This window comes from Arvicanthis niloticus, chromosome 26, assembly GCF_011762505.2.
Source record: "Arvicanthis niloticus isolate mArvNil1 chromosome 26, mArvNil1.pat.X, whole genome shotgun sequence".
NCBI lineage: Eukaryota > Metazoa > Chordata > Mammalia > Rodentia > Muridae > Arvicanthis > Arvicanthis niloticus.
The window spans coordinates 34,226,152-34,240,649 of record NC_133434.1 but is presented as its reverse complement, the minus strand read 5'-3'; the positions used below and the strand labels follow the sequence as shown (position 1 = coordinate 34,240,649).

General features: G+C 52.5%; 1 protein-coding gene across 16 annotated transcripts in view; it reads right to left on the bottom strand.

Moving 5' to 3' along the window:
* Lingo1 (leucine rich repeat and Ig domain containing 1) overlaps nucleotides 1-14,498 on the bottom strand; it is a 180,391-nt gene that overhangs the window by 32,396 nt on the left and 133,497 nt on the right. For 12 of the 16 annotated variants that reach the window (XM_076925679.1, XM_076925676.1, XM_076925685.1 and 9 more), the window contains one exon: nucleotides 2,413-2,645. The gene's annotated coding sequence lies outside the window, so the exon portion shown is untranslated. Of the gene's footprint in view, nucleotides 1-223; nucleotides 329-2,412; nucleotides 2,646-14,498 lie in introns of those variants that run through there. The other 4 variants (XM_076925690.1, XM_076925684.1, XR_013107640.1 and 1 more) reach the window with 4 other exon arrangements.

The window sequence follows — 14,498 nt, the reverse complement described above, 5'->3', positions numbered from 1 at the left end:
GGTCAACACATGGCATATGAAATTACTCACTAATCCAAAACAAATAGACTATGTGGCAGAGCCCATGTTCAGCGTCAGTGCTATTCTTTGCAATGACAGGAGTCTGCTGAAGACATGTCTGGAGGAGAGGCTTGGGAGAACAAAAACAGCGACATAGCAAGGTAGAACTGAAGGACACGGAGTGGGTGGGTACAGACGAGGCTGGGGACAGGCAGTTGCTAACTGCTTGGTCTGCTGATGCCAAGAAGATTCCAGAGGAGAGGTCAGGAACCAAGGCAACCAGGAGGGTTGTAAGAGCTTTGCATGGTCCTCTGAGTAGCTCCCAACACTGTTCATGGAAGGGCAAACAGAGAGGGCAAGAGAGAGGCATTCACTCCCCACTCCAATGGCTCACACAGGAAGCGATGGGATAACAGAACAGGGGGAAATGGAAGGCTTAGTTCCAGCCCTGCCCAACCATCAGGTGACCCAGTCTTCTCATAGGAAACTATAGAGGTGAGGGTACACATATGGACCTACATTATACCGGGTTGGGGAGGGGTTTGCAAACTGTAAAGTGGTGTGCAGATGAAGAGAAGGGGCCATGCCTTCCCTGTGCTCTGCTGTTGAAGCATCAGGAGGCCAGTTGGCTGTCTCCAGAGCAGTGTGTAAACAGGTGCACAGCATGTGCGCCTGTGTGTGTGTGTATGTGTGTTTAAGATCAAAGGCTCTTGGAGACTACGCCATGGAGCTTAAAAGTGAGGGGGGATTTTCGAGATAATCTTAAGAGCAAAAAAAAAATTATTATATGTCAAAAGGAGTAGGGAGGTTTAAATGGCTCCCAGGTGGGACACAGAATAAAAGAGTCCTTGCTGTTATTTTTTGATTGTCTCCATGCTGGGAAGACTGGCAGAGGGTCGCCATGGCAACTCTGGGCATCCAGCAGGGGGCAACCTGGACCCTGCAGGTTTTGTCTGGGCTGAGCAGTGAGTCATCCTATTGGAGTCCAGAGGCCAGATCTAGATCAAATCCCGGCAGAATCCTTGTCCTGAATTCCAGTTTCCTCCTGTTCTGGAAGTCAGTTGAAGGGTGGGAAAAGGACAGACAGAAGTTGTCTAGGGAGAGGCCAGGTCAAAGATGACATAGTCTCAGAATGAGGAGACAGTAAAAGCAGTCTGAAGGTTGTCACAGATGAAGAGAGGCCATGTGTGGATGGCACAGAGGATGGGATGAGGATGGAGGAGGGGAGGTGATGGGCAAGCTGGAGTGTACAGGTTTGATTCTACAGCTGTCCCCAGCCACCCCCTGAGCCTCTGCTGAACCAGTGTTTCCTGGGCTGGATCTAGGGTGTATTTAGCCACAAAGGTGGCATCACAGGTCCGGATCAGACAAAGAGAAGCACAGAGAAAAAAATGCCTTCCCTGGAAAGATAGCTGTGGTAGATCCACCCATGCATGTACACTCATACACAAAAGCAATGTTCCTTCTGCATGTACAAGGGCATGCACGTATGTATACATGTGTATACATACGAATACATGTATGTATGCATATGGAGGCATGAGGTTGATGCCAAGGGTCTTCCTTGATTTCCTTCTGCCTTATTTGGAGGCAAAGAAAGAGTCTTTCAGTTGAATCCAGAGGTTGCCTGTGTCTTGCTAGCCAGCTTGCTCTGGATCTAACAAAACCTTCTGCATCCTGGGTAGGGATTATGGCCTTTTCACAGTTTCTGAGGGCCTGGACTCTCTCTCCCTCGCACTTGCAGGGCAAGAACTCTGTCCACAGAGCTATCTCCCCACCCCAACAGAGGCCATGTTTACAGAACAGACTGGAGGAAGATTGAGCTCTCTGTTTATGGAAATGTAACTACAAGTTCTGCCTCTGGCACTGCTGCATCCCAGGGCGTGACACTCAATCAGCGTGCTCTGTGTAAGTGAATGAATGACAGAGGCTGAATGAGCAGTACTCAGAAAGCTGCATGGGAACCTAGGAGGCAGTTAACACCTTCCCTCCGCTAATTTGCAGGCTGGTATTCAAAGAGCTAAACAAACTAATGAAACCCAACTGATCTAAAAATGGCGGGTGTTAGTGTCGCTGAGAGGTTAACGGGATCTGATGGTTGCGTGGTCTGGGCCGTACCCAGAACTATGGACAAACCAGATCTAGAAAACATGGCCTGGCTCCTTCTGAAGGTCAAATTATAAAACCTCAAATGTGTATGAAGCTGTGGTTGATATTGGCACCATCTTGACCCAGGCTTTCTTTCTGTCACGATTGCCAAGAACCCTGATGCATAACCCATCTTGCACTCAAGATTCTTGAAATCACACTATGCAAACAGTTTCAAATGGTGAGCAAGCACATCCGAGGTTCAGGGTGCTCAATCAACAGAATTCCCCCAACTGAAAGAGGGTGCCATGCTGACCCCTTTACCTGATGAACTGGCCACTTCTGTCCAGTCTGTGTCCAGAGAAAGGGGCTTGATGCTCTTAGGTCTTGAGGTCGTTGGGTTTCTGGGTTGGTCCTCAGGAATTCTGGGCTGACGTTGAGCAAGAGACTCCTCAGGATACTTCTTAAATTCTGGAGAAATCGGGAAAAGCCAGAGTGGGGAATCCAGAATCCATTTCTCCTTCATGCCAGACCCCAGAGGGAGGTTCACGTGACTCCTGAAAGATGGGCACAAATAGACCAGGGAGTCAACCAGCATGAGGACAGGTTGTGACTCATTGACTTCAGGCAAATCTTTTGCTTTCTCTGAATTAAAGGACTGAATTATGGGACAGAAGCATCCCTCACAGGACCACTGTAGGGATCAAATAGGAAGGCAGATACAAAGTGCTTCATCAAAATGCCAGAAGGAGTTAGTACTACTCCAGCTGCTGAGAGGGACTCATTAGGTAGAAGGGGGTCTCGTTCCAGCATCCCCGGAGACTTAGGAACCTTTCTGGGCTTCCAGAAGAACTACCCTGAGAGATGGTGGCTATTCCATCTTCTCAAACAAACCCACCATCTATTGCCTGTGGTTGCAGTTGGAGGAGACACGTGGTGTGTGTGTGTGTGTGTGTGTGTGTGTGTGTGTGTGTGTGTGTGTATAGAACAAGTAAATCATTTCCCCCATGTCAACATATCCTCTGGGTGATGTCTGCTTCTCATCTGCCACAGATGTTCAGCCTTCTGTCCTTCCATGACTGTGCCTGCAGGGCAGAGTGGGGTCTAGCATACAATACAGGGCCTGGCTAGTGGAGAAAGGTCAAAAGGAGGAAAGATGAGTAGGGGCTTCACTCCCACTGTGGTCTCCTCAGAACACTAAGGTCAGAGATAAGGATGGGGTTGAATTGAGGGAGAAAGAGACCCAAGGAGAAGGAGTTGCCCAAGGTCACACTGTCCCTTACACACCAGGACTTACTCAGTGATCTTAAACTTTAGAACACACCTATACCAGGGAGAATGGCACCTTTCTGTGAATTGAGAGCCAGGTCCCCAGCCAAGTGGGATACCCAGAACCCCTAGTCCCTGGTGGTGTTGAATGGAACATTTGTTGAATGGAATCGGATTTACCGGTCGATTGCAGGAGATGTAATTTGATCTGGGTCTTATGAAGTCCTTAATAGAGTTAAGGTATTACCAGGATCTGCTGGGCTTTCCCTCCCACCCCCACCCCCGTTTGTTAAAAAAGATTCTGGGCTGGAAAAGGGACTCAGCAGAGTGAAGCACCTGTCTGTTCTTCCTGCCCCAGCTGCCATCGTACCATACCCTGGGGAAGTTGCCATCTGTCTCCATTCTAAAGCTAAAGGTCTTTATCTCTGTGATAGGGACTGTCACTGCTGGTAATTTATCTGAGGGACATGGCCAGGAAAGAGAAGGGAGGTGGGTCCCCTTGGAGTTGGGGCCCAGGGGAGAGGAGCTCATACTCATTAGGTACATTCTGTGTGTTCCCTTTAGATGACTCAATGCTCATAGCATCCCTGTGTGACAGGTGCCTGAGGCCATCACGAAGAGATGTTTACCAGTTCTCTGGATGGCTTTTTTTTCTTTAAGCATGTGGTTAAGGGTTGTACTTCCTTGTCCCCTTCGGAGTTACACGTGGCTCATGACATGTTTTGAACAATGGAACTTCAGTGGAAGTTACATGAGTCACAAGAGAGACTGGCCACGCGTCTTCCTGCTGCCATGGCAACTGTGGATGTACATGTTAAAATGGTGGCGTCCTGAGTGACAAGGAGCAGCTAGTCCATGGAACAGGCTGAGAAAGAGCTGGTGGTGTTGGAACTCTTAGGGGTTTAGTCAGCTCGTTTGGCTGGCACAGTGCCACTGTGGTCCCCCCTTTTCCAGATGAAGAAATGGAGGCTAAGAAAAGTTTAACAACATGCAGTGGGAGCCAGAGTGGGTTCTCAGTAAAGATAGGACTCATTCCCAATCCACACGAAGCCAGGAAAGTGCCCTTTCCAAGCTGGGCTTTAGCAGCTACCCAGGGCAGGCAGGATGTGGTCAGGGGACACCCTGCAAGTGCTACTCCCTCTAGTAGGGTGACCTTGGTAAGTTATAAGTTTTTGCTGAGCCTCAGTTCTTTTAAGTGGTCAAATACTGCCATTCTGTCTGGTTATTTCAGGAACTAAGTGAGATTTTGGCACACAGTAGGACTCCATACCCAGGCTCTGCTGTTACTGGAGGCAGGACCAGGGGGGCTGGTGGTGGCCCAGTGCCCCACCTCTCTACCCCACAGCTTCATGGGAAGAAAGCCAGATGTCCCTCCCCTGGGCAACCTTTCATCTCTTGGGCTCCTCCCTGGCCCCAAGAGATAGAGCAGCAGCGTGGCATGACCTGCCTCATGCCTGGAGGAACGGAATAGGTCAACTCTAGCTCTCTCCTCTGCAGCAACTTTCCTACTTGTTGGTCACCTGCCCGGGTAGTTCCTCTCCAGGACTTAGTCACCTCAGGTCCCATACCACACTACCTCAGGTGGACATTCTTTCCAGGACTGGGCCCTTTAGGACTGGGCCCATATCTCTAAGTCGTCTGTTGTTGGAGCTGTGTTCTGAACTAATATCTAAAGCACTAGGGCAGAGTGAGCTCTACTGGGGCCTCTCCCTAGCTGTATGGGAAGCCTCTGGGTTGGTGCCATTAACCCATTGCAGGAACGGGATTTATACAGTGAGGCCTGCATGGTTTTTTGTTTTGGTTTGGTTTTTGGTTTTTCGAGACAGGGTTTCTCTGTATAGCCTTGGCTGTCCTGGAACTCACTCTATAGACCAGGCTGGCCTCGAACTCAGAAATCCGCCTGCCTCTGCCTCCCAAGTGCTGGGATTAAAGGCGTGCGCCACCACTGCCCAGCTAAGGGCTGCATGTTCTACTTTTAGATGGTCCCTATGTCACTTTCCACTGCTCTGAGCACCAGAGGATAGACATGAGAGAGTACAGACCTCAGAAAGGGTCCAGGGAACTGACGGAGATGCCAGGCATGGGGCAAGGCCATGTGATTTAAGGAAAAAAAAAATTGCTCGAGGCTAGAACTAGTGATTGGAAGAGATCCTAGACCCAGCTTTGTCCCTGGGCTGGGCCCAGGGGGAGAGTAGCCCCTGATCCATCCTCGACAGCCCCAGACAGCCAGCTGCTCCCTCTGAGCTGTCAGTCTGACTCGACACCCTCTCTCCTCGACTTCTCCCACCCCCTTCCCCTGCCCTTTTTCCCTTCCTAAAAACACTGAGAATTGGGATTCAGAAGCCTACACTGCCTGCAGAACATGGTTCAGCCTCCCAAAAGAGGAAATGCCAATGTGCGGGTTCTCATGGCAACTCCAGCTCCGCCCCCTGCAGACGCCCAGCGCCCATATGGTGAGATTCCAGCAGGGCACATTGACTCAGCCGGCCCTGGGTCTGGCTGGGGCTGCGGTAAGGGGCATGTTGGATTCCTCAGTTGTCCTTTGGCAGCCCGCGCAGGGGCCAGCAGGATACTCAGGAGCTCTCTGTGGGCAGCAGTGAGCTGGTGCTTTCTAAGGCGGGCCTCACCTGCCTCCTGCCCCTGGGCCTGGGAGTTCCCCATGAGGTATGGAAGGGCATAGGGGACAAAAGAGGAGCTAGGTGCTATTTTTCTTGTCCTTGGCAATGGTGCTAAGGCCTCCCCACCAAGCAATGGCGAGGGTGCCAGAGCCCTGACCCCTAAGCCATGGAATGAAGAAAGAGCCCAGGCCTTAGCTGAGCTGCCCTAAGGCACTGCCCCTCGCTAGCCACAAACCTCTCATGCCTACCAGGGCAGTGCCTGACAGCCTGCTTGTAGACAACCCTGCTTTCCCAGGCCAGCTGGCATTTCCATGACTAATGTAGTGGAAGCTGGTGCCAGGGTTGGGGACTGCAGAGTTGGGGCTAAGGAGCAGTCTTTTAGGGCTCCACACCCACACTGCATGCTTTGCTGGGGCCCTTTGGTACCAAGCAGAACAGAAGTACTTGGGTTCCCAGTATTCCCCATCTCCTCCTCACTTGACCTCAAATGTCAGCTAGCTCTGGGCTGTCTTCTCTCTTGGGTGAGCATGGCAGGATGATGATGGTGATGATGATGATGATGGTGATGATGATGATGATGGTGATGATGATGGTGATGGTGATGGTGATGGTGATGGTGATGATGATGGTGATGATGATGATGATGATGAGGAGGAGGAGGAGGAGGAGGAGAAAAGACTGATCAGCTTCCTCCCATCGCACCCGTGCTCTCTGGAGGCTATGAACCCCAAGCTTTCTGCGTGAGTTCTACTTTTATCTTTCTTGTTTCTAACCCTTCTAGCAGATATTTCTATGCACGTCAGAGCCAGAGAACCCCACAGGTGGTGGGCCAGACCAGACAGGAACACATAGATGGGGCGCGGTGTGTAGAAACGACACAAGGTCACACAGCAAGTCCGGGTCTACAAAGCGAACGCTGTTGTCTCTCTGCCCAGCCCTTCTCACAGTCCCAAGCCGCTGCCTCCAATTATGTCTCTGCTGAAACGGGGATGGATGGGTAGATGGGGGCAGGGAGCAGGGACTGTGGAACAGATGGGCTTGGAGGCTCCATGGGGAGGGGGAGGCTGATGGAGGGGGAGGAGCCCTGGAGAACCTGGAACTCTTACAAAGTTGCGAGTTAAAACATTCTTCACACTCCCGCCCCCTTTACTGTTCTGATGAACCAAGACGTGACAAAAATGTGTCAGATTTTTTTTTTTAAAAAAAAACCACACACATACACAAATGCCAGGCCTGTATCTACCGCCCGCCCAAGCTTGGCCCATCTGCTTCCTGGGGGTGGAAGGGAAGGGGCCTTAGGAGTCGCACCTTACTCGGGTCACCTCCATACTGGCACACAAATGGCCCAGGCCGTGGTAGAAGGTCTTAAAGGGAAAGCCCTGCCCTGCCCTACTGCCCATGCCTCATCTGGGCTCACCCTGGAGTCCAGGACTTCCACTCTTCTTCACTCTGAGCTGGGTGTAGCCTCCCTCTCTCACCTGCTGCAGCTGAGGCCCAGCACTTGTAGAATTCTCCCTCAATGTATAGATCTAGAAACCGAGGCCCAAAAAGTCATTCAACAAACATCAGCTGAGCACAGATTTACTCTTCACCTCAGGTCCATCAGGCCATGGAGATTCAGTGTTGGCCAGAGACACAGGCATGCTCCCTGGTGGAGCAAGGCCGGGGAGGTACGAGATCAAGTGGGGCCTCTGAGGAAGATGGCAGCTGGGTGGTGCAGGGCCTGGAGAGACACCCAGCTGGCCCTTACTCTGCTGTGACAGACATTGGGCTTTAGCACAGGGCTCAGCACCTTGGGACGCGGGTCACTTTGGTAGCTACTCTAGGTTGGGTTAATGTCATGGGATCATGGGATCGACTTGGGCATAGGTAGGGCGGGGACTAGGGTCTGCTGGGCCTGGCAGATCCCTGAGGATGCTGTTGAGATTGCCAGGCATGAGCATGGGCTTGCTGTGGTCAGATATGCAGAGAAGAAGCATCGCCTCCCCGAGCTGTTCATGCTTCACCTTTCTTTCCCGCCGCTCTCCCTCACTCTGGAGGCCAGCCTGCCCCAGGCTCCATGTCATGGAGGCTCCTTCTTAAGAGTCTGGTTCAAATGCCTTAATGCCACCTTTTCTGAAAAAGGAACTCGAACTTGTTAAGACAAGCAGTTGCAATACACCCAACATAGAACGTTCCCACCTGAGGATCCCCAAGTAGGGCGCCTCAGGGACCCTCGTCAGAGTGGCTACTCTGTCCCTTCCCCTTGTCACTTTGATATCAAAGTCATATGACCAGACACCATCCTAGGTGTGGACACAGGGGTTCAGAGAGGACAAGCAGTTTGTCTCACGGAACATAGCAGTTGATAGGTTTGGGTCAGTTCAGAATGGTGCCACCCTTGTCTGAATTCAGAGGCTCTAGGGTCCTGATGCCAAGCAATGGCTAGGCTAGACAAGGTAGGTTGTAGTGTGGACACCAAGCAAATGGGGAAAGCTGGCCGTGGCTGGGAGATTTCTAATGGAAGTCTCTTGGATCAGCTACTGGATATCCAGGATATCCAGGCAGCCTGACCTTGAAAGCTGGCGGTTGGGGAGAGGCTGTGGGCAGCCTAGCAGCAGATGCCCAGCCTCCTCCAGAGGAGGGTGGGGAGATGGACACAGCTTGGTGGAAGTCGAAGGGGGCCTGGCAATCTAGCCAAAGAGGGGTGAGGGGTGGTGGGGAGGGAAAATCCTGTAGAATCAGCAGCCCCCTCCCAACCTCAACTGGGGATACTCAGGAACAAGCTCTTTTCTGGGGAGCAAGAATGGGCGTGGTTACATCTCCTGGACCTCAGCCTCCCCATTGCAGCCTGGGATTCCTGTGTCAGCTCCATTTGAGGCTGAGAGACAAGGCTTGGAGGATGTTCCACAGAGCAGAGTCCCATGGCCCCAGGGCCCAGGAGGAATCCAGGGCCTCTGATTCTTCAGTGGGCCTGTGTGACGACCTCAACACCCAGATTTTCATGGCACCCTGAGGTTCTGAGGTTAAGTCTCACCTGAACCCCACCCTCCCCTGGGGGACTGTGAACCTCAAGCAGCACCATGTCCCTTGCTCTCCCAGGGACCCATGCTAATGCTTGCTGTGTCTGGAAGTGCTCACAGAGGGGCTTTCTCCTCAGTGTTAATTGGGAATGGAAGGAGAGGCAGGAGAGACTCCTCACCTGCCTCCCCACTTCCTGATTCACTCCCTTTCCCTCAGCATCCTCCCTTCCTTCTCATTCAAGTTAATGGATTAATTAAGTAATTTAATATATGCACAGTGTTAGAACAGTGCTTGACACGGTAAGACCCTAGCCCTGGCAGTCGATGATACTACTGTGGCGACACTCTTCCTTCGTGTGCCAGTGCCATAGACTGGGAAGACTCCAGCAGTCATACACCACTTAGTATGAATTAGTTTTGAAAACCAGCTTGTTTTCCATCCCACCTTAATCCGAGCCTAGCCAATCTAAGAGCCATTTCGGCGTTTGTTGTATGGAAGGCAAACTAAGAAAGTCATGGGCCTCTGACTATCCGGTTTACAGTGACATCTCTAGCCTAGGTGGAGGGGAGTGAGTGGCCTTCAGGGACTAGGTGTACCCTCAGTTCTCCAGGGGCGGGGAGAAACAAATGTAGGGAAGTCACTTCCTGATGCACAGGTGTTCCCAGGGCAGGCAGAGGGAGTGGGGAGAGGCTCCAGGGGCAGCTGGAATCACCTGCCTGCTCCCATGCTCCCCAAGGTGCTGGGCATTGCAGGAGATGGGGTTAGTAAGGGCAACTATGCACAGACAGGGAGGAAGCAGAAGCCTTCAGCTGGCATCCAGAAAGAGAGATGGGCAAGTGTGTGAGAGGAATGAGGTGGGGGGGGGCGGGGTTAATCAGGTCTGGGTGGAAGGCTGAGAAGGGCTATCTCCTTCCCTACTCACAGCCTGCAGGGGTGTGCCAGGCTGTAGGGGTTGGTCTAACTCACCCAAGAAGGCTAGCACTGAGAAAGCAGAGCCACAGAGGAGAGGCCAGCGAGCCTCTGGGTTTCAGGAGAGCGGTAGGATGCAATTCAAGCATGAGATTCTGTGGTCAGACTTACAGAAGTTCTTGGACATTTGGAAACTAACGGAAGGTGGGGAAGGTGGGAAGCGCGGGGTCCAGAAGGGAAACATTGGCTTCTCTTAGCCTAAAGCAGCAAGTGGCGCCTCCTTGGGCAGGAGTGCAGCTGCAGACGGTCCCCCATCCACTGTGGAGCACCACACCCACTCCAAGGCAAGCCACACTTTGGGTCTCATATTTTGTCTATGAAACGGGATAATAATGCCTACTGTGCCATCTGAGGCTCCAAATATGATCCAGTTTGGTCACTGTCCAGTTCCCTGGCTGGGTAACCATATGGAACACTAATGTCTTCAATACAACATGCAAGGCACACACCAGCCTCCTGCCCTCACAGGCCCTGGGTTCTTTGTCTGGCCCAGGGCTGTACAATGGGAGGGTCATGAGGTCCTTCCATGGCAGACAGGCCAGTTCTGTCCCTGCCTTTCTCAGCACTTCCTGCTTTTGACAATGGAACAGCCACATGCCTGCCTATTGCCCAGTACCCTGCATGGCCTGAAGTGAGGGATGGATGTGGGCCAAGCAGGACTGGATGACAGACACATTCATACCTTTCAACTTTGCCCTGGTGACCGGGACATGCTCATATGTTTCACTATCCTGAAGGTTCCCAGGGCCCACAGTGCTTATGATGAATAAGGTCACAGTAGTAGGGGGACACCGTGACCCTGCAACTCCCTTTCCCCTCCTCAGTTGTGCCTGCCAGGTCCAATCCAGCTCCTGTCCATGGAGCCTCTGAGAACAAGGTACAACCTGACTGGTTGGTCTGCAGAGAGTGAGAAAAGGGATTCCCATGTGGGTCACCAGGCAAGATGGATGGAGCTGCCAGGGGGCCTCAGAGACAAGAGGGCAGGGAACTGAGTCTTCACAGGACCAGCTGCCTGGCAACTGACCTCCTATGCCCCAGCCCAGGGTGTCTACTCCTAGTTGGTGGTGAACGAGGGTCCTGTCTCCCTCTCCGTGGTCTATAACTAAGGCTTCCAGTCGTGCAGAATCTGCACTCCCTGCTCCAGATTGTAAGATGGTTTTGAAGCCAACAAACCCTCTCCTGGGTACATACACGTGTCCTCAATATCACATGAGTCGACACACATCCCCTGCTGGGAGAAGGCAGGTGCCACCCAGGGCTCTGGGTATAGAGCCCATTCTGTCTCATCTCCATCAAATCCTAGGCTAAGGCGTTCCTCAGTGGTATCTGGAAGACCCCTCCCCCCACACTTAGAGCTAAGTTAAACCAAATGCACCATTCCTTCATTCAACAGGCAGCCCAGCTGACACCCATGATCATGCCCTGGCAGAAGCAATAAAAGATTGGCTGGGTCCCCTGAGGGCTGTGCCAGGGTGAGGGGTAGGGGTGGGGAGGCTTCCAGTTGAGAACTCCCCTGAATGCAGTCTCTCAGCTAAACAGGCTGGGCTAGCCAAAAACCCCCTCACCCTCTCCTAGCACACTGTGCCTCCTAGTTAAGCCAAATCCCCACTCCAAATTCCCTTCTGAAACAGCAATGGCTTCTCCGGCCTCCTCTCTACTTCCTCCTATGGGAACCCCTTCCCCGAGGCATCTTAGCCGGCCTCCACTTTACCACCAGCACTCAGTCCTCCCCTGTGCTTTGGGCATCGCTACATGGCTCACTGGAGACAGTCACAAACCCTTGTCCGTCAGACCCCAGAGGCTGAAATGGGAGGGTCCTGAGGGGTGAGGGAGTATCTGTGCTGTACTGTATGTAGACTGGCAAAAATGACCCACTAGGACTGGGGCCCTTGGTCAGAGGAAATTCCCAGGCCTCCACCACAGGGCCAGCAGGACTAAGGTCAGCCTTGGCCTCGGACTGCAGCCAGAATCTGCAGCACTGAGAGCATCTGCTGGGAGGGTGGAGGAGGCTGAGGAGCCCTTTCTGGAAGAATGAACCAGATCTATCCCCACCTACTCCCCAACCTCTGTGTGTGTGTGTGTGTGTGTGTGTGTGTGTGTGTGTGTGTGTGTGTGTACGTGTGCACACGCACAGTTAGAGCAGGGAGGGAGGACTCTTGTTGAAAGCCCTGGGAAATGAAAGAGAAATCCTCCCAAATCCCTGGCTGCTCTCACGAATAGCTGAAATATGCTCTTGACAACAGGTGAAAGGCCCTGATCCTCCAGCTGGGACTCCAGGCCTAGCTGAGAGAAGGGGTTGAGCCTGTGGCTGGTCAGAGGTTTGTGGCCACTGAGACCCTCTGCCTTTCCTGATGTCTTCTAGGCAGTGCCTCATAGGTTCTTGTACAGCTGCTCTGGGAGGCATCAGCATGGGTGTGTTCACCAGCAGACTCTCAGAGATGGCTGGGCAAGGTCTTGTCAGCCTAAGCTGTCCCCTCAAGGCACATGTCTTTCCACAGTGCCAGCCAAGGAGAAGTCCCCAGCAAGTCAATTGGACATGTCTCGGGGACTTCAGAGGGCCTTGTGAGGCACCAGGGAGAGCCAGGCCCAGGGGCAGCAAGTCCCTGTCACCTCTGGCTATTGAGGGAGAGATGGAAGTATCTCTGCTGGCCATGCCTGGCCTCTTGTGTTCACATATGGCCACAGACCACTGTTCTCAGAACTCAGGCTGCACCCTACCTGCTTCTGCATGACCGTGGACCTGCATGCAGTGGGCCCACATGTGCACCTGCCTGGGCTCTGTGAGCATGGGCAGGACATGCCTGCTACCTCTGTGACCACTCTGGGTCCTGTGGGTGTGAAGGAAAGATTCAGAAGATCAGCCACTGGGTGTCCAAGCCAAAGGCTTAGAAACTACTGGGAGACAAGATTCCAGAGGAAGGCCTCAACACTTGTTCAAGCTCAGTGCCAGGCTGGTGTCCTTCTGTGACTCTGCATCAACCCTTCTCCCTGTCTGCCACAAGGCCCTACATGGCATATAGCACAATTCTATGCTAAAGCCTAAGAGCTGGAGCCCTGCCCCGGCCAAGGACTTTAACATGCCACAGAGGGACTGAGGTACTCAGTACTTGCTGCCTAGGTGGGACTCAAGCACACTTGGTCTTTGTCTCCATTCCATCCATTATGGCAGATGCTGTGAGCGGAAGGCTCTCACGGCTGTGGAGGCAGCCATAATCCCAGCTGTCCTCCAGGCCTAGCTTACAGCATCCGGCTCCTAAGCCCAAAGCAGTTTTGCTTGCCCTCACACATCCCTCTATGGCTGGCTCAGTTCCTAGGCTAGGGAACTGCCCATCCATGAATGCTGACCTACCCATGCAGACACGGTCTGCAAAAAGCAAAAGCTGGACCACTTCTGGCTTGCCTCCAGTGGGTCCCAGGCTTGCCCAGAGTCCTTGCACAGACTGTTCCCTCTTCCTGGGGTGCTTGTCCTTTCCCAACAGTCTGAAAATACCTGCTTTTCCTTAACTCAAGTTCAAGTGCTTGCATCGCTGGGCAGCCTTCTTCCTCCAATCCACCCGTACCTCGTCAGCACTACCTAGCCTCCACTGGGCTTGTTCCTCTGAGTTGGTCAGCTCTGTTCAATCTTTTGTCCCCAGTAAGGTATGGGCTCCCTGAGGGCATGGTCTCAGGCCTTAGTACCCAGCACCCAGCAAGTGCTGGTTAAGCAATGAAAGATGTGGACATAGGGCATCCTGGCCAAGTCCCACTTCTGCACTGAGACCTTGGCTTAACAGTGTCCTCTGGGTCCTTCAAGTTATACGCTTGCCCCCCCATTCAGCAAACATCACAAACCTGGGGCACCTAAGGTATGGTAAAGACCTTGTTTCTAGAGTGTACAGAATCCTGGGGTATGGGCACGCTGGAAAATACGATCTGTTGTCACCATCCTGATGGCTGACTGAGGACTGAGTAGCTGCTTCCGGACTGCCTCCATGTTGGGGGTTGGGGTGCAACCTCTCGCCCTGGAGCTCCACGTGCACAAACATATTCCCAGACAAACTGAATTGGGGCAGAGGTTCCTGAGAGATCTTGAGACCCACATAGCCTGCTTCCTGGGGCCACGGCTTAGCTGCTGCTATCAGCAGCTAATATGACCTACCACCTCAGTTTCCCCATCTGTAAAGCATAAATGGTGAATGAGGGATCAAGTGCTTGCAAAAGCTGGACCTGGAGGTGGCTCAGGCAGTGAAGGGCTTTCCTTGTAAGCACAAGGCCAGAGTTGGGTCAATAGAATACATACAAAAGAAGCTGGCCATGGTGGCTCTCACTTGGAGTCCTAAGTGCTGAGGATGCCGAGACAGGCAGATCAATGGCTGGCCAGACCAGCCTACTTGGGAGCTTCAGGACAGTGAGAGATTGTCTTAAAAAAAAAAAAGTTGACAGAACTATGGAACAATACCTAATGCTATCCTCTGGATTCCACATGCATATAGACACATATGTGTACACACATGTATTTCTACATGCACACACACATACATGCAGAGAGAGAGAGAGAGAGAGAGAGAGAGA